General features: G+C 32.7%; 1 long non-coding RNA gene across 1 annotated transcript; it reads right to left on the minus strand.

Annotated features, from left to right (window-relative positions):
* Positions 1 to 1,460: 1,460 nt before the first annotated feature.
* LOC123656967 lies at positions 1,461 to 19,352 on the minus strand. Its single transcript, XR_006743625.1, has 3 exons — positions 19,270 to 19,352; positions 1,835 to 1,840; positions 1,461 to 1,473 (listed from the first exon to the last, which is right to left on the minus strand). It is a non-coding gene; the product is annotated as an uncharacterized LOC123656967 (long non-coding RNA).
* Positions 19,353 to 20,727: the final 1,375 nt, after the last annotated feature.

Here is a 20,727-nt window from a genome sequence, read left to right on the forward strand (position 1 = left end):
TTCAAATTTCGGGTCACTAAAACATAACGCTATAAACATATTAGCTCCTTGTAAAGTAATAACACTGAAATACACAGAGCGGTATGTTTCTAGTTAATTTATAATTCCAATACTCAGAGTAAAAAATAAATCAGCCCCCTGTCTCCGGCAGAGGCGATGAGATTATAAGATTAGATGTTGTGAATCTTTTAGACTATTTTTGACAGGAATTTTCAGTTGACGACGATTTTAGTGACATTTTTATTTATCTTTTACAAAAATAAAGAAATAAGTTATGTTACTAAGTATTTAATATCAAGTTTAAGAATAATAATTCTCAGTTATATTTGACATTAAGAGTAAATATCACGTTAATATAATCGTGAGATTAGCGAGTAAAAAATCAAAGTTATTACATTTAAAAAATGTGCAATGTACATAAAACACACACACACACACACACACACACACACACATACACATACACACACACACACACACACACACACACACATACACACACACACACATACACACACACACAGACAGACAGCCTTTTGCAGTCCACAGCTGGACAAGGGGTTACAAAAGTTCGCGCCAAAAATGGCGTGAACTCGTGTGTTTTGTCCTTAGTCACCACGCTAGGCGGACGGGTTGGTAACCGCAGGGCTGGCTTTGTTGCACCGAAAACGCTGCTGCCCATTTTCAGACTGTGTATTTGAAGGCCAGCAGTTGGATGGTTATCCCGCCACCGCCGTATTATAAGTTCCAAGGTGAAGTGGAACTGTTTTATCCCTTAGTCGCCTCTAACGACACCCACGGGAAGAGTGGGGGTGGCTATATTCTTCATTGCCGTAACCACACAGCAGTGCATGTAGCGCGCCGTAACCTTACAAACTATATAGCATTAGCTTTAAATGTTAACATTAAATTTGCAAACGTTAACACACGATGGAGCGAGGAATGCTTAAATCCTAAAAGATCAAACGGTATTTACGTATTGAATTTGTTCAGAGAATATTTGCTGCAGGCGAAAATTTACTGATGCAAAATTTAAATTAAATTACTTTATAATAATTTCTTCTATATGATAGATATGTATCAACACGCATAAATGGAATTTGACTAAAAGATTTTACTATAAAGCTTAGTTTAAGAATCATTCCTTATCTAAAAAATTATTATTATATTTAATTAATAAGTGAGCAACGTTCAACGCATTTTTGTCTGTCTGTCTGTCTGTTTGTTCCGGCTAGTCTTTGAAACGGCTGGACCGATTTTTAAAGGACTTTCACTGATAGATTGCTAATGTAATAAGAAGTAAATTAGGCTCCTTTTATTTTAGAAATTTATTTATTTTATAACTCTGCGAACTGAACAAGTAACTTTTTTGTTCAATTCCACGCGGACGAAGTTGCGGGTACAGCTAGTTTTTTAATAAGAACGTAAATACTAACAAATATTCTATTGCCAAAAAATTGTCACAATGTTTGTCTTAAATTATTAACTGGGTAAATAAATCTACATCGGAAATTGGTGAGATTCTGAATTGTCAGGTTTAATCAATCGTGCTTGAAAAGCTTTCGCTTAGACCGAGGTTTTTAAATTTATTCGGGCACTTGGAACATTTCAAAGGAAGCCTTTTAAGTAGCTATTTAAACTGAATTGCAATATATTCTTCGTTTGTTAAGAAATTTCGGTTTAATTTTTTTTTTTTTTTTGTTTGGGCGTTGTATTTATTTTTTCACAAATTGGTCACAGTTCAAGTTCATAAAGTTAAGTCAAAGATATAACATACAACACAAATAATAATCAAAAGTTAGAAGCATGACACACAGGGATAACACAGTTCCACTACTACCTTGGAACTTAAAAAGGCGACCGATCGCGATGGCGGGATATCCATCCAACTGCTGGCATTGAAATGCACAGGCCGAGGACGGGCAGCAGCGTCTTCGGTGCGACAAAGCCAACCCTGCGGTCACCAACCCGCCTGCCCAGCGTGGTGACTATGGGCAAAACACGTGAGTTCACGCCATTTTTGGCGTGAACTTGTGGAGATCTATGTCCAGTAGTGGACTGCGAAAGGCTGTTGTGATGATGATGATGATGATGTGATGAGAAACATGACATAAAAATTACACCAGCATTATTAACTACAAATATTAGTTTACGCGTGTGTGTATCGACCATATAGATGTTAGTCGTGGTCTGGGCGTTGTGTTTGATATTGTTTGTGTTTCCGGACCTTCAACACACGAGAAAATCCTACTGGGGGATCCGTTGAGTGTAAAGCGTTTATTAATTCTTATTCTTATTGAAATGGGCAAACATTTGCAACTTATGAAAGTATACTGTAAGTTTGACTTCATGTTCTTAAACTACATACAGTTTCTTTTCGCTGGAATAAAAACAAAAACTCTCATAAACTTTTAAGTATTGAAATGTCTGATGACGAGAACTAGTGCTGGAATGCGAAAAAATGATTAACAGTTACTGTTTATGCAAAAGTTATCTAAAAAAAGCATTTTTACTTCTTGTATTTCAAATAAATTTGCACTAATTTTAAAATTGTAAAAATTTATTGTAATACCTATAGTATGTAACGAAGTGTAAGGATGAAATTAATTGTATGTTATTTTGTTGGAAAGGAAAGATAAACATTTTCCGGAAGTCATTGATTTTTTGTAAACAAACACAAATTTAAAAATGTTAAATAATATCTATAAATGTATTTGAAGTTTTTTTTTTTTTTTTTTGCTTTATCAAATGTTAATTTTTTTTGATAACCAGAATTTTTATAAATTAAAATGAAGTTAATTCGTGAAATATTTAAAAGAGCAACAATGAACTCACTGAATTTAAAAAGAAATAGTTGGCAACATAGGCATATGCTGTAGTTGATATTAGACCAATGAAACTTGATTGTATGTATGGCGATTGAATGTGCAAATGAAAATACAAACGTTATGTATTATCAAATAGGCGCTAATAGTAATATTAGCAAATTTTGCTTTAAGCGTAATCAAGCAGATAATGCATCCGGAGTTCGAATTCGAAATTGTGTTGAAATTATCTATCAGTTCTACTAAATGGATCTTAAGCTTTGATTTACGAAGTGATATTTAGTACTACTGGTGTTTTGAAATGATTTGAAATCTCAATTAGTAATGCTATCAAAAACTATAAACATAATTAAATCTTCTCAAACGCTATAATATGCATGTGTTCGTGTTATAGCTTTATATATCGACAGTTAAATAATAAGTAGCATAGTAATGAAAAAGGTTCAAAATATACGTATATATAGTAACTGGGGTAGGGCACAGCACGAAATATCCTACTCAATATCTAGAATAGCCCGACTAGGGAAGTGACTCGGTCATACAGAAGATAACAGCTAAATAATACTGCTTTCAGGCAGGTGTTGTGTTACTGTGGTAAAGTGACCAGAGCTCTTGAGGGTGATTGGGGATAGGGTCGACAAAGTCGTTTGCCGACCTAGTTACATAAAAATAAAATGAAACTGCTAAAATCGCTTGATTTCTCAATTAAAGCTGTCTGGTCCGAAATAAAAGTCTCAGTTGTGGTAATACACCTCCGAAACGGCTCGACCGACTTTTATGATTTTTTTGTGTACATTTAGCGACTGTTGGGTCAGCTCGTTAGCTACTACATAGTATTTTTATACCCACCGAGTATTTTTATACCCCCGTGTGTACGATACAGCGTTATAAAGTTTGCAACTTAAGATTCTACATCTTCAATACTCGTATTACAACTGTAAAGGTTCCCGTATTACTTGAATTCCTGACTCAACAATACAAAGCGTTCTTTGGCAGTAGCCGAAAAATTTGTTTCGTGTTTGAAATTCCTTCAGTAAACCATTACTTGCTTTTCCTGAAAGCATGACTGTCGTTACATCTAATATGAAATATGATAAACATTGTTGTCACATATACAGTATACATAGCTCAGATGCATACATACATGCAACGAAATACACATGTACATTGATGTTTTACGGAAATTTCGTAAAATTAATTCAAATTGAATTGTGTTTACAGTTGTCTAGTGGATAAATATTTACGATATAAGATGTTCTATAATCATATTATCTGATTCCAATAAAGTTAGAGCGTTAAAAAACTTCCCAAAAGTTAATAATATTGGTCAAGTACGACGATTTACGATCTTTGTAAACTGTTATGGTAAATTATATCAAACTTTACAAAAGTGGCATATCTTCTAAATTACATAGCCTTAACATGCTTGATAAAGATATCCCATTTACAAATAGAAAGTGGAATAGCACTCCAAACAATAATAATAAGAATCCAAAAATGTTGATGTATCAAAAAGGTGGAGCAGGTGGTCTTGAGGCCTGGCAAACCAAATATTTATTTACGTACAAATAACTGATAATTTTTGTGTGAAGTGGTTATTAAAATATATATATATATATATGCACTGGTCACAGCCATGGATTGTACTTGTTGCGCTGGCGGTTGCGGGTTCGATCCCCGCACTTGACAAACATTTGTATTGGCCATACAGGTGTTTGCCGTGGTCTGGGTGTTTGTGCAGTCCTTGTGGGTCTCCACACCTTGCCTCGGAGAGCACATTAAGTCATCGGTCCCAGTTGTTATCATGTACACCTGATAGCGATCGTTACTCATAGTAGGGAATATATCCGTCAACCTGCATTGGAGCAGCGTGGTGGATTAAGCTCTGATCCTTCTTGTGTAGTGGGATATTACAGGCTAAAGCGATATTCAGAAAGTCATACATCACATCATATTACTTCTATGAAGACTTGAAAGGATTTTTTTAGGGTTTATTTATACATTCGTAATGTCCTTCAAAATGATAACTCTTCTCTCAACTCTACTCTCTAATTCCACCTCTAGACGTCGTAATAAGATGGGACTTGCACCAGATCTGTGTCGTTTTGCAACTGTACAAACCGCATTCAATTTCACGCAACACAGGATTGCACGATGCGGCAATAAATACTTATAAAATAATTGTTTTGGTTTCTTAATTCTCAAGTCAACATTTTGAAAACGTTATTATTATTATAGGTCAAAGTGATAAAATAATTTAGTCGAGATATTTGTATGGAAAAGTTTTCGACACTTTTACTTTAAGGGACTTATCGCGATTATCATTTTGGAAGTCCCGATTTTCCGGCGATCTTGCAGAAACCATGGTCATGGGTGTCGCAATATTTTTGTTCATAAGTTATTGATATTATATACATGTTATACGTATTACAGTTCTTAATTATAAAGATTTTTTTTCTTTATTTACGGAGTTTTAGTAGTCTACGCCATTTCATAGGAAAACACATGTTACATAAGAGAAAATTAATGAAGTCATCGTCGCTTACCAATGTTTACAATTTTGTGTAATGGTCCAAGTACTTCAAAATTTTGGGTTATATCCTGCATTTCAATTCTGATATCTTCATTTCGGTCACATTCCACCATAATAAATTATAAAGATTAATAATGTGTAAGTAAAGCCAATGCTTATTAACTAAACTAAACTCGTCAGCTTATTGCTAAGTTCAATAAGAAGTTTTACAAAATTAAGATCTCGTAGGAAAGGTTGAATGCTTTTAATGTTATTATCTCGCCTCTCTAGTCGTCTGATACTGTCCAATAAAGTAATTGTTCTAACTCCCTAAGGCTATTAAAGATTAAAATCAAATCTAGTAAAACAAACACTAAATACATTGAGAATGTAATGCATAGGTAACTGTCAAATCCGAGGGTAGTTACAGTTACAGCACACAATGCAGTTGATCCTCGTTGCTATCATAGGTACAGTAGATGACGATCATTACTTATAGTAGGGAAATTAACCACCTCTCAATTTAATTAATTCCAGTTCATTAAATTAAGAGGTATATATACATGTAGAAGAAGAGAACGCTCTGGCCTCATTCGGTTCAGTTACCTTCAGTTCATACAATAAATATAGACTAGATTTGTAATGTAATATGTATGCATGCTATATAGTTATAGTGTGTGTGTGTGTGGGGGGGTCGTTAAATATTTTAAATCAAGATTCTATATCAAATTTTTTTTGTCTAAAATATCTTAAAATAGAATAATTAGTAATACACCCTGCGGCAAACATAATGTACGAATATTTATCTCAGATGGATTAGTTATGAAAACTTGCCTAACCTTAAGAATTTAATTAACAAGACAATAGATAATTGATTGTAAATTATACTAACTTAATCTTGGTTTTAAATATTATGATAAAGATTTTTACTTCTTTTTAACCGACATCCAAAAAAGGAGGAGGTTCTCAATTCGAGTGTATTTTTTTTATGTATGTACTACTTTAGAACTTTTGACTGGGTGGACCGATTACGACAAAAAAAATTTTAGTCGAAAGGTGGTGTGTGTCATTTGGTCCCATTTAAATTTATTTGAGATCTAACAACTACTTTTCGAGTTATATCTAATAATGCGTTTTTACTTGACGCATTTTTCATCGACCTACGTTGTATTATGCCACATAACTTTTTACTGGATGTACCGATTTTGATAATTCTTTTTTTGTTGGAAAGAAGATATCCTTAGTTTAATACCATGATAAGGAAACCAGGATCTGATGATAGAATCCCACAGAAATCGAGGGTAACTCTCGAAAATCCGCATTACTTTTTACTGGGTGTGCCGATTTTGATAATTTTTAATTTAATCGAAAGCTGATGTTTATCATGTGCTCACATTTAAATTTTATCGAGATCTCCTAACTATTTTTTGAGTAATCTTTTATAATGCGTAGTTACTTGACTATTATTTCGTCGATCTACGTTGTATTACTTGTCGATATAATTGAAGTCGGTTTTTTTTTTTCATTTGCGAGCAAATACAATTATTTAATTTTATAATTTAACACCATAATCACCTTTATGTTCAAATATTTTATAATGAATAATTTACTAGCTGTACCTCGCAGTTTTATCTATGTTAATTTAAAAATAATATATATTAGAATATGTACTCTACAACACAAAAATAATTTTTTAATTGGAACTAATAGTTCCTGAGAAACAATTAAATTCTGCAGCTTTATAATATTAGTACAAACTTTATATTTTACTTTTGTACAATATTTTGGGTATTTCAAATTTAAAGAGAAATAATAAATTGTAGAGTAAGATAAAAAAATAAAAATAGAAAAAGATATAGTTGTACCAGAAACGAATGACGAAAACTATCAGTTTCATTTTCTATTAACGTATGGAATACGCATAACTTCAGGCCAATTTAAGCTAAAAGACACAAATAATATTTATTTTTAAGAATTTTTATTTCAAGCTTAAGAAATCTGGTCATTTTTATCTCAGGACGCAAACGAATACTTTCATAGTTGCAAGTTTAAAATCATTAGTTTGAACTGGAAGGTGCTTCTACTCTGAAAATTTTCCAGCGCTTCGTAAATTTACCATTGAGGAATTTTACCATTCAAGTAATCATTCAGCATTCTTAGAGTATGGGTATTTAGCTTACTTTAGAACTCCCCTCAAAAATATATTTCGGAGTATTTTGAAACTTTTCCAAACGTAGTTCAAATAGTTCATATTGGCAGTGGTGAGATGAAAATATTTTATATCAATACAATTAAATTGTAGCTGGTTAGTATCTAACAAAAAAAGTTTTTAGGATAAACAAACTTCGTAACAAATGAAAATGATAAAAAAAAAAATATTTTTAATACGAAAACCTTTGTCCGTCTGTCCTTCTATGTTTGAACCGATGTGATGGAAAATCGATCAAATCAAATTGCATCAATTAAAAGTTATGATGAAATGAGGTTTTACTTCTTACTTTGTACATGTATAAAAATAATTGAAGACGAAGTCGTGATCTTCGGCTAGATATTTATATCGCAATAAAAATACTTACCACTTCATTTCCATAAATAAAAACATCAATGTAAATGGAGCTCATAATTTCCAATCGACTGCATGAAATTGGAAATTTCTTTTGTGTTCGTTATTGTCAGGAAAATGTTTGTATAAAAGAAAAGACGAAAGAACGTAGAACCGAAACGTAAACAGTTCACCGGACAGTTAGTTTAATTTAAAAGTCTTTGAAATCACCACATAATCAAGAATCAAATCACAGATACAGTTCGTAATTTCACATCTTAAGGTGCCGACTTTAAACACCAGGCACGTAGCTATTTCACTATATAATTACCACGACTTTGAACGTGTCAGTCTGGTGAGGATCTTCGTTAGTACCTATTTATTTTATAAATTTATCGTCAACTTTGCTAATTATTTTGAAGTCAAGCAAAAGTTCAGCGACGATACGTAATATCAATATAAATGTGTGGCATCTCTGAGTAATTTTAAATAATTATTAAAAATTAGTAAATTTCTTAACCCATTGAAGAGTTTTTATGTTGTACTTTATGGTGTCCAACCATTCCTTACCTTCCTTCCATACCTTCCTTATTATATTTTTTTACTAAAACACACTTCTACAAAATTTTGTTAAAACTTGACACTTTAAAAGTAGGTAAGATCTTCTTTCTACTTTTCATACAGTTTTTTTTAAATCCCTTAAATTCGTTTCAGCCTTTGTATTGGCTTCGCGATGAAAAACATTAATTTATCACGTCCGCGTCAAAATCACTTAAGTAATTGTTTTCAATTCTGAACTTGTTTTTAATTCTGAACTTGTTTTTAAATTTTATATTAAACTAGCTGCCCGGACAGACTTCGTTCTCTCAAAAGTTAATAGTAAAATAAATGTAACGTTTTTCGAGTTATGACTTTAATTAATTAATTAATTAATTTATTTTTTTGTTATAAAAACCTTTCGTGGAACTTAAGAAACATATAAAAAATAAATTAGCGGAATTCGTCGAGCCATTCTCGAGTTATGCGCTTAGCAAAAATTAATGCATTTATATTTATATAGATTTCCTGTTTTTTTTTTTTGTTTGTCTCAAACGATGTAAAAGTTATGTTTAGGTTTTCTTTTATTCTATTTTTGAAAAGGTAACGATTAACAAAGATTGCTTGATTAGAATTAATCACTTAATAGTTTTTCCTTAAAAAAAAAAAACAACTTAGGGTACGATAAAACACTTAACATTAGTATCTCCTTGTCTAAAAAAGTAGACATGGCCGGTTACACTTCAAATTCAGAAAGGAAGCTTAACTAAAGTGGCGCGTCATTCACAGCTTACTAAAAGCCTACTCGGTAGTTAATTGTTTTCGGTTGGCGTTCTCTTTATACATCTATTTTCCGAAAGACAATACTGTATAACGTGTAAAAAGATAATAAAAGCCTTTGATGTCGTTTTATTTTTATTTAAACAGACTTTGACTGTCTTTATTTAAATTTTACTAAACTTATCATAAACTTAACTTTAAAATTAACTTTTAAGGATTAAAAACTCACCACTAAATTGTCATTGCATGCGCTTCTGTACATATCCATATGCATCTGTATATATCCTTACGTACTCGGGTCTATGCTAGATATAAATCAAAATAAATAATTACCTATTTCATGTAAGTGATTAAAATAAATTTGTTTTTAATAAATAAATTATTTATAGTTAGTGTGAAGATACTACCGATTCGGAACGTAGATAAATAAATTAACAGCAGAAAAAATGTTGAAACAACACTTTAATATATAGATATTTCTGATAGGACTTGTTCTCCTATATTTATAAGATCTATTATATAGTCTTATATTGTGTATTTATAATTAATATAACTAATATGTATATCAAAAATACAAGTTTAAAAAGAAATTAACTAAAACGAAATTGTTAACTTAAATTTTAATGAATAAAAAACTTATCAAAAGTTACTTATTTTGACATTTAAGAATTGTACTTTTGCAATTTTTGAAGTAAAACATCTTTACGCGCGCTTGACTTGAGGAGTAAGCTGGTGAATGCGCGACGAGAGCGCTACGAAAAGTGTGATCTGGCGAGGAGAACGCAGCTAAAGAGAGAGGTGCGAGCACACATTTTTTTCTCTCATAGCCAGTTACGTTTTGTATATTGTTCACCATTAGGACTTTCGATTCATTCCTTAAGTTTATAATATTGATAAGATATTTCCATACTTTGAGTAACTATCTTTTATTCAAGCTATTATTTGTCTTGCATTTCCAAGCACGTATTATACCGACCATTTATCTAAGACGTCACAGATAAGTAAATCGTATAATGCTTTAAGCGATTGGGTCTATTCTCAGGTAACGTTAATTTATTGCCGATTTCTACTAAGATTGCGTTATCGCAAACCATCCTTCTACTAATCTTAATTGTGCTGACACCTTTATTGCTATCTCTCGGAAAACAAATTACATAAACTCGAGATTTTTTCGATCAATACTCTGGTAGCCCACACTTATTATCCCCCCTCACCCCATTTCTCTGCTGTACTCTTTTTTTTTAATATTTATATGTCTTATTTAATAAAGAAATGATTCACATTTTAGTGAACACATGAAAGACGTCTCAGCTGGGAAGAAAACCTTCATAAGTCAACCTTTTTTTTATTGCGTTACTTTTTTGACAAGATTTTCTCCAACGTGTATGCCCCATTTTTTATGGGGTTTTATTATATTATACGTTTTTATATTAAAGGCGCATCTAGCCCAGGTAAATCGGAGGCGCATCTAGCCTATGTAATTCTACGTATAATTTAATTAAGTGTTATATGTACATGTAATATTTTATTGCATAAGTATAGCCTCGTAGTATGTACATATTGATTATTACACCTTACTGAACACGTTATAAATATTGATAGGAATTAACTGTAATATATATTTTTTCACTTTTATAAATATGAAGTACCTGGGTGACCGAGCTCAGCTCGGTATTTTTAGTAAATCGTGAAAGATTAGTAGTAAAGAGAGTTAAAATGATTTGCTGCTGGTTTGGATGAAGTCCTTTTTTAATAATGAATTAATCTGACTTGTAAATAACTACACGTAAAATTATTGCTGGAGCATACATAATAATTAATTAATAATTCTAATTATCACTCAATTTCAATAATCTTTAACACTTAGTAAAATTCCTAACCCAATAAAATGTTAAATATATGTAGGTAATCTATACTAAAAACTGAATTAATTATTTATCTAATGTAACTTTATAGAAAACATTCAATTCAACCTCATATTGTCACGGTGCGCCTGGTCTACTAAGGACGAAAATGAAAAACCAGAGTACCATGCATTGAAAAGATTTATTAAATAAACCCAATCCGGTGAGGTAAAATAAAATTTTATATATATATGGGCGGGATTGAGCACTTAATTCACACAAGTTCCAAAGTAGTCGGTTCAGGTATTCTCCTGCGTCTCGCCGTGCAGATGGTGATCCCGGGATTCATGTGGCAAGAATCCGCTATCGACTGGAGGTGGCAGGAACGGTTAACCAAAAAAACCCGGCGGAGAGCACTCTCGTCGTTGAACGTCGAACCCTGAAACGCGCCATCAAAACATAACCAATAAGCGGCCAGCACTATTTACGAACATCCACGGCATTGCGTTATTAAAAGAAGCACCTGAATTGTAGCAGTAGTGCCGTGGAATCATGATAATCAAAAACGGAGATTAACATTTTTGAGAAATCGGTTGAAGAATGTATAATGAAATTTACAATTATTAAAAAAAATTAAAAACCGAGGGTAGAATTGAATAAGGGTGAAATGACTATGTAAAAATCAATTTTAGAGGTGATACATATTACTATTAACCATTATTGTTGAATACATATGGTTTTATAATGATTGCTTGCACTAATAACTACTTTAATTGCCTGCGACATTAAAAATATCACACAATATATATTTTTATTCGAGGGAACGCTATGCAAGGATCAAGATAACAGATTACGGTTACGGATGCTTAAATATTAACAAATTCGTTTCCGTATCAGAGACCCTAATTAAAAATGTGATGTGCGTTAACTTAGCCGTCGAGAGAAAATTCAATAATGAAATGACGCGGCGACCGGTACTGCCGTTTTTATAACCCGAAACCAAAGATCATTTTAGCGTTTCAAATATTCAAATAGATCTTTTGTTTCGGGTTATAAACACGGCAGTACCGGTCGTTTATCGTGACGAATTAATAGATAAGCGTATCGATATATGAAGTCATATAATATTAGTCATATTATATTATGGCACTAATTAATAAAATTAAAACATCTACATAGTTATAAGTATATCTTCGAATGAAATAACGAAATATAATATACATGATCAACCGAACTTCGAGAAGCGAAGTTCGATCATCATCGAACAATATAACAAAAACAAGATTTATTTAATTCTACACTCTCTGAAAAGAATGAGTTAATGTAACGGTGTTGGCCGAGTGAATCCGATGACAGTTTTGACAATTGAATGACACGTCAATTGATTTAAGTCTTTTAAATAGTGCGAGCTGTCTTGTAATTGGCGAAATGATATGTGTCAAACTGACACAACTTAAAGCCATTAAGCAAAGAACTGAACTGAACTGAGCTGTCTTGTAGGATAAAGGTAATGTAAGTATATCTTCGAATGAATTATCGAAATATAATTAAGTGTATTCTTAATAAATGGGGTAATTTTCGTTATTACACAAGCTCCAGTGTTGTTAGCAGCGAAATATTTTTAAAAAATTCTCGTGAAATTGTAATAGGAATGTCATGCTAATCTTTTTTTTTATATGACTGTCTGTTTAATTTTATTAATTAGTGCCATAATATAATATGACTAATATTATATGACTTCATATATCGATACGCTTATCTATTAATTCGTCACGATAAACATCACTAGTCTTCATTAGATCTAAAGCCATTTCCTCGAGAACTTGCGCAAATGTCAGCAAAACAAATGAAGTTAAGGAAATCGGTCGAGTACGTTACGAACGCTTACATAACACTCGCTGGTGTAGTTTAGAGGCCTAAGTGCTTAAACGTTTTTATGTTACTTTTAAATACCGACGAAGGACAACCTGGCAAAAGAACCGGTTACTGAAATAGTAAAAAACTGTAATTGTGTAGTGCTACTTGTTATTGTATTTACTTTATATCCATTTTACTACTGTAATAATTAAGTTTCAACAAAATTACCAAGAAAATTGTAGCTTCATAAATATAAGTGTGATTGAGAAAACTAAATAACAAAAGTGCATTGCTAAATTGGCTAGAAGATTTATGGTTATTGTTACGCTTCCTTGACATTTATAGCTTAAATACTCAATTCGAACGTAACACTTTTGTGCTATTGTAAAAGAACTCTTCAGCTCTATGATGTAAATGTTATATAGAATAGAACCTTGCATATTTACATATTTTATATCGGATCTTATGTTTTTAATGAGTGCAAGAATAAAAATTGTGAGATTTCTGTGTAAAATATTACTTTAATGCTCATCCAGTACATTGACTAGCCCGTTGGCGCAGTTTGTAGTGGCCCTGCTTTCTGTTCCGCGGGTTGCAGGTTAGATTCCCGCGTGCCGGCTGTTACCTGGAACACAAGTATTAAGCTGCTTACCATAGGCACAGACGACCGTATGTGAATGTTATAAGATATTTATTTATTTATATTTATTATTTATTAATAAATTAATAAGTTTTACTTAAAAACGAATACATATAAACCCGAAATTATTAATATCATACATTGTCACACCAAATGGAAATAATTCATCCCTTAATCTTATTAATCGCCCCTTTCTCTTACATAATACCCATATTATATATCTATACAAATAAATAAAATAAGAGAGTCTGTTTGTGATATTAAAATAACCACTTTATACTAAACGCATATGGATGTATACACATTATACATAAAAAAATAACATTTTTTATAATTTTTGTAAGACTGACAGCAGTCTGTCTGTCTGTATGTTCCGGCTAATCTCTGAAACGCCTGGACCGATTTTGACGGGACTACACTGGCAGATAGCTGATATAATAAGGAGTAACTTAAGCTACTTTTATTGCAGATTTTTTATAACATTGCGAACTGTACAATAAGATTTTTGTTAAATTCCACGCGGGTGAAGCCGCGGGGCACTGCTAGTTGTAGTATAAATTTGTAATATAACTAATTCTACTTATCTGAATGATGACTAAAACGAAATTGCTGAATCAAATTTTCACTCGAGACGTTTAGTTTTCGTCTCTGTATTTTCTTCAACCACAATTGAATACACAGCGCCGCGTGACGAGTTAAGGCGGCGACCGTCTTTTATCATCTTTGACCGTTTGATTCCCGTGTTCTGAGTATCAGGTCAACTCAAGTGTCGGTCCTTTGCGATAAGAAGTTTTCCTATCATATCTTATAATCTTTCGGACATATAATATAATAATTAAAAAAAAAACAAAAAACCCGTCTGCGTGAAGAACAACTAATAGAAAATCAACTGAAAAAGCTGGAACAAGATAAAAATTCAATATGCACACAAAGTCAGTGAAATAAATAGAAACAATATCAAACATTTTGTGCTGTACATTTAAAATATATTAATACGGTAGTCCTTCGAAACTTTATGCAACGTCGTACATAACATACAGTCAATTCATCATTCGGTCGGTTCAATTCATTAAAACAGTTTACATCATGTGGTTGATTAAATAATTTTTTAGGGTCAAGAGAACTGATAGCAAGCCCGGAAAAAGATCTCACTCTGCTCAAAGCAACGTAAGCCTGACCTTTAGCAAATAGGTTACTGCTTAAGTCAACAACTATTAGTTTTAATATAATGAAATTATTATTAAAATTATTTGTTTGTATTTGGTATTATGTATTTGTTATTTTTTTATTAATGTAATTGTAAATTGGTGTGACATTTATTAATTTTTATTTGTAATTTTAATTATATTTTTTTTAACCATTGTATTTTATTAGAAAGGCTACACCCCGAAGTTGATCGTCGCCTAGGAGGCGAGTTTGGCATGGCATAGGCGTGGGAAAGAGCAAAGTCCACATTTTTTAAACTTTAATATTGTATTTCTTTATTAGTATTACGGTAATAATAATCATGATATACCTTTTTAAAATCCTTGTATTGTGCCCTTCAATTTGATACCCATATTGTAGTATTCGAGAAAAAAAATTTTTTTTCATTAACTACAATGGCTTCGCGCAGCTGCCATGTTTGATTCTTTTTAATGTCACCTATCTAAGAACACTTGGACAGCTAAGACGAACCTAATGATATCTCAATTATGTAAATCCGTTCAGTGGTTCTGGAAATACGAGGTAGTAAAGAATATTACATACAAACATACATACATACAAGATACGCGCGAAAAACATAACCCTTCCTTGGCAGTCGGGTAAAAAATAGGACAAAGCTTTTTTATCTTACATTTAAGAAAGTGTTCTTTCTTATAATATGAAATTATGTATGTTCTACTTACATTTGATAGAATAGTTAAAAATACAACTATATTGAGTACTTAAAGTGCTACTCAAATATTCTGGGCGAATAGTGAACTAGCCTTACTGACGCCGTTTCTCGTGCTACAACGAAGACCATAAATAAGAAGTTGAACTTTCAAATGTTTTTGTAATATTACTCTAGAGCCCAAGTGTTGCAAGTCTGCAAGCTGCAAAAATGGTGAAGTTAAGAAAAATTTGTAACTTTTTAAATTATTAAATTTGCATATTTATTTAATACTAGTTTTTACCCGCGGCTTCGTTCGCATTGATTTGTTTTTAATAAAAGTATCCTATATTACTTCTACTACCTTCAAAAATATGTGTACAAAGTTCCATGGTGATCGGTTCAGTAGTTTTTGCGTGAAAGCGTAACAAACAAACTTACATTCAAATTTATAATATTAATATTAGGGCTATTTAGCGCAAAATAGTTCATTTGAATTTATTTGTAGTGAACACGACCTTGCATATATTCCATTCAAATGTTTTTTAAAACTATATTTGGATACAGTTCGCGGCTTTGCTAGAAATAATTAACAGTTATAGTTGGCTAGAGATCAATATTGGTCAAAACCAATGTATATTGCGTATGTAGACTTTATTACTATAATATTAATTAGTATTATTTTGAGGTGCAATATATAAATATACTGTGTGGCTACGGTACTCAAGAATATAGCCACCCCCTCTCTTCCCGTGGGTGTCGTAAGAGGCGACTGAGGGATAACATAGTTCCGCTACCACCTTGGAACTTAAAAAGCCGACTGGTGGCGGGATAGCCATCCAACTGCTGGCTTTGAAATACACAGGCCGAAGACGGGCAGCAGCGTCTTCGGTGCGACAAAGCCAGTACTGCGGTCACCAACCCGCCTGCCCACCGTGGTGACTATGGGCAAAACACATGAGTTTGAACTGTGGAGGCATATGTCCAGCAGTGGACTGTATAGGCTGTAATGATGTAATGATATAAATATAATATTCTTTTGTATGTTTATACATCTTTAATTATTATTTTAAGTATAGCCAAGGTATAGTTCGACGTAAATAAAAACATATTATAGATACATAAATTAATATCCCATTTATTTGTTACATGTTACCATCAATTTATCTTAGTATCAACTATTTTCTACAAATCAAAAACGTGCATTCATGCAACTCGTACAGAAATAAAATAATTTTTAACAAAAAAAAAAACCGACTTCAAAAAGGAAACTAAAAAGTGAAAAATAAATTTACTTAGTACAAAGTAATTCGTATTTTGATTTAGTTAATCAGAAATGATTAAATAAATATTTTATAATTTTGAAGTCGGTGCCAAGTAAAACAATAACTACTCTAGTATCTACTCGTAAGTTGTATTCAGTTTTCTTACATAATTTGTTTCATTGACTATTAGGTTGAATACTGTTATTATTCTGTTATTGTTTTGACATATCTAATAATATTTTTTGTACTTGTTTGTTGTGTGTGTGTTGTTTGTATTTGTTATTGTAGCCAGGTTATTGTAGTATTTACTTGGCACCAACTTCAAAATTATAAAATATTTATTTAATCATTTCTGATTAACTAAAACAAAATACGAATTACTTTGTACTAAGTAAATTTATTTTTCACTTTTTAGTTTCCTTTTTGAAGTCGGTTTTTTTTTTGTTAAAAATTATTTTATTTTACAATTTTTAGTGATGGGTAGACCTAAAAGGATGCTTTTTCTCTTATGTCGGGGGTCGGAAACATACACAATACACAAGCACAAACACCCAGATCATGACAAACATCTATATGGCCAATACAAATGTCTGTCGTGCGCGGGTATTGAACTCACTAACGCCAGCGCAACAGCCGGTGCTGTGACCGCTGCGCTAACGCGTCGACATACTGTGAGTAAAGTTCGCTACAGGTGTACGTAATAACAACCGGGACTGACAGCCTAGCGTGTTCTCCGAGGCTAGGTTGGGAGAACCACAAGGATTAACAACTAGACCGAAAATAAATATTTGTGTAAACATAAATATCCACTCCGAGCGGGAATAGAACCCGCGACCGTCGATGTTTAGGCGCTGCCGACACGGCACATGCACCATTATATCAAAGCGGTCGTCAAACAGCAAAAGGTAACTGCTGTAAATTGTTAAGGAATTCACTCGAGTATTTATGGGCTCCATCAGCAAACCTGGTCCTGCGACACAGATGATCACACAGCAGGTAATTGCTATAAATCGTTGAAAAGTTCCCTCGACTATCTTTCGTCTCCATCATCAGACTTTAATGGCACTTGTAACTCATATAGGTGCAATAAGTTCTCATCAATAAAAACGAATTAAGTTCAAACAGCAGGTAATTGCTATAAGTCGTTGAAGAGTACCTTCGACTATCTTTCGTCTCCATCATCAGACTGAAATGGCACTTGTAACTCATATAGGTGCAAAGTTCTCATCAATAGAAACGAATTAAGTTCAAACAGCAGTTAATTGCTATAAATCGTTAGAGTTCCCTCGACTATCTTTCGTCTCCATCATCAGACTTTAATGGCACTTGTAACTCATATAGGTGCAAATTTCTCATCAATAGAAACGAATTAAGTTCAAACAGCAGGTAATTGCTATAAGTCGTTGAAGAGTACCCTCGACTATCTTTCGTCTCCATTATCAGACTGAAATGGCACTTGTAACTCATATAGGTGCAAAGTTCTCATCAATAGAAACGAATTAAGTTCAAACAGCAGGTAATTGCTATAAGTCGTTGAAGAGTACCCTCGACTATCTTTCGTCTCCATCATCAGACTGAAATGGCACTTATAACTCATATATATGCAAAGTTCTCATCAATAGAAACGAATTAAGTTCAAACAGCAGGTAATTGCTATAAATCGTTAAAGAGTTCCCTCGACTAACTTTTGTCTCCATCATCAGACTATAATGGCACTTATAACTCATACAGGTGCAAAGTTCTCATCAAAAAAACGAATTGAGTTCAAAAAGCAGGTAATTGCTATAAATTGTTGAAGAGTTCCCTCGACTATCTTTCTTCTCCATCATCAAATCGACTCCAAACCTTTATTAAATAGTAGTGCTTTATAGTACTTAATGAAAACATGATTAAACTTACTAGTCACCCTTACGATTTTTGAAAGTTTCCCTCGATTTCTCTAGGATCCCATCATCAAATCCTAGTTTCCTTATCATGGTACCAAACTATGAATATCTCCTTTCCAACAAAAAAAGAATTATCCAAATCGGTTCATAAACGAAGAAGTTATCTCCGAACATACATTAAAAAAAAAAATATATATATATATATATATATATATATACGGTCGAATTGAGTAACCTCCTCCTTTTTTTGAAGTCGGTTAACAAAGTACATAAACGTCGGCATACGTGTAGATAGCTACGTAGCTGTAGAGTTGTTGTAGCTTAATGCTACGCTTTGTCTACAGTCGCAAACGTATAGTAGTAGTATTTGAATTTAAAGCTGTTAAGCATTCACCTGTAATTTAGTATTTGAGTCTTTTTTGGTGCAGTTTGCAGTTTTCTCATAAAGGCGATACTTCTAATTAGTATTTAGCTTAAGTTCGCTAGCTGATTAAGAACATCACTAATACATTTCTTTACTTATTTAATAACACACTAGCTTCTACCCGCGACTTCGTTCGTGTGTAATAGTTACTTTGGGCAAACTGGGAAAGCTCTCAAAAGGAAAAAAAACGATTTTCAAAAATTCTTCCTTGGTGCCTTCATCGATAAATGGACTATCTAAAACTGAAAGAGTTTTTAAAATCTTACTAGTAGTTCCTGAGGTTAGCTTTTTTTCGAAATGACTGTTACTGGCCTTTACAGCGTCACTAGTGAGAGGGGCCGGGTATTATAGACACCGGCCGTGAAGGAAGATGTGGGGCTTGAGGTTAGCGCGTTGCGTTTTGGGGTAAGCGAGTCAACTGCAAAACAATGCTACTTTACAAATGTGAATTTACATTTAGAATTGACTGTAAGCATAATATAAATTATCTCAATTATATTTTAAAATATGATTTGATGCATGAAAGTTTGTTCCAAATATTACGGTTAGTTAAAAAGAAGTGAATTTTGGGTTGACGGACGATGAAATAATCTACTAAAATTTTAATTGTAAAACTCTATTTGGACTTTATTAATATTTTTCTACGAATATCATTAAACCGTTGTTAATTATTAAATACTATCCTTACGTCAACGAGCGCAGTAATATAGAGCTGAGCAACCTTTGTAAAATAATTTTATTGTTGCCATTAATAAGCTTCGTAGTAATTCATATTAAGCTCACATGGAAGTGTCTGACTATAATTACATAAATACTATTAAATACAAGTAAAAGGCCTTTAATTAATGTAGAATTCAATTTTTACTTATATAAATCAAATTTTATTAGTAATTTCTAACAAAGGCTGGAAAGCTCATAGATAGGATCAGAAGTAAGACTATCCGCTAGAGAATGAATGTAACCGACATAGCCTGTAGAATAAGCAGGTTGAAATGGCAGTGGGCTGGTCACCTGTGTCGCACAAACTATGGCCGTTAGAGCAGACGTGTCCTGGAGTGAAGACAGAGTATTAGCAAATGCAGCGTAGGACGCCCTCCAGCCCGCTGGAAGATCTATGTAAGATTGCCGGTAGAGGCTAGGTGAAAACTGCGAAAAACCGGCATGTTTGGCGTGAACTTTGGGAGCCCTATGGCCAGCAGTGGATTGCGATAGGCTGAAGTAGTAGTAGTAGTAGTAGTAGTAGTAGTAGTAGCAGTAGTAATAATAAGAAAAAACTAATAACTAAACTATAAAATATTTCACAAAAATAAGTATATAAATAATAAAGGATATATTCTGATAAAGGCACTTTGCTCCGTTTTTTTTTAAATTGAATTTCAATCAAAATCTTAATTAAAAAGTAGAAGTCACCCGCAACAACACAGATATATTGAGTGTTCCCGTATAAGTAAGTATTATTAGTGCCATTAACAGGTTAAAAAGATGTATTTGTAAAGTATAATAATTTTTATGCAGATAAAGCACAACATGAAATTTCTTGCTCATAATCTGGGGCAGTACCCGACTGGGGAATTACCTTCACCTTACAGAAGATCACAGCTACACAAAACTTCTAGCTAGTAATATTTCGTTTCTTAGGTGAATAAGGTAACCAGAGCTCCTGGGGTGGGTCAGGGATAGGCGTTATCATCAAGCGGTTCATACACTTGTTTGACACATATAAAAAAAATTATAGATTAAACTTTAATTTCTTGATTCTT

The sequence above is a fragment of the Melitaea cinxia genome, chromosome 10 (genome assembly GCF_905220565.1).
Source record: "Melitaea cinxia chromosome 10, ilMelCinx1.1, whole genome shotgun sequence".
In the NCBI taxonomy this organism is placed as follows: domain Eukaryota; kingdom Metazoa; phylum Arthropoda; class Insecta; order Lepidoptera; family Nymphalidae; genus Melitaea; species Melitaea cinxia.